The sequence below is a fragment of the Notothenia coriiceps genome, unplaced genomic scaffold, assembly GCF_000735185.1.
Source record: "Notothenia coriiceps isolate Sejong01 unplaced genomic scaffold, NC01 NC01_scaffold00000661, whole genome shotgun sequence".
NCBI classification, from domain to species: domain Eukaryota; kingdom Metazoa; phylum Chordata; class Actinopteri; order Perciformes; family Nototheniidae; genus Notothenia; species Notothenia coriiceps.
This window is the reverse complement of record NW_011333362.1, coordinates 171002-171282: the sequence shown is the minus strand read 5'-3', so window position 1 is coordinate 171282 and position 281 is coordinate 171002. Positions and strand designations below refer to the sequence as shown.

Sequence of the window (281 nt, the reverse complement as noted above, 5' to 3'; positions counted from 1 at the left end):
GGGGGGGGGGGTGCTTTGTGCAGGATAAGACCCAGGCAGCTGCTGGCCCTCTTCTCATCTCGTTTCAGCCTCTGCTAATCCACCGTAAGGCCGCCTAATGGCACTGCCCGCCCGCCGCTGCTTGGCACGGTGCAAAGCGGAGCGAGGTAAACACAAACGGCTTTACAGAGCCCCGCACTGAGCTGCAGGAAGATCCACCAACGAGGAGGAAGAGCAGGGTGTGTGTGTGTGGAGCAGAAAGGATTTTATTTAACACAAATACTCCTGTCAAATACAGGGAA

General features: G+C 56.2%; 1 protein-coding gene across 1 annotated transcript in view; it reads left to right on the top strand.

Annotated features, from left to right (window-relative positions):
• LOC104955774 (ATP-binding cassette sub-family A member 1-like) overlaps nucleotides 1–281 on the top strand; it is a 38061-nt gene that overhangs the window by 2110 nt on the left and 35670 nt on the right. The gene's annotated exons all lie outside the window — the stretch shown is intronic.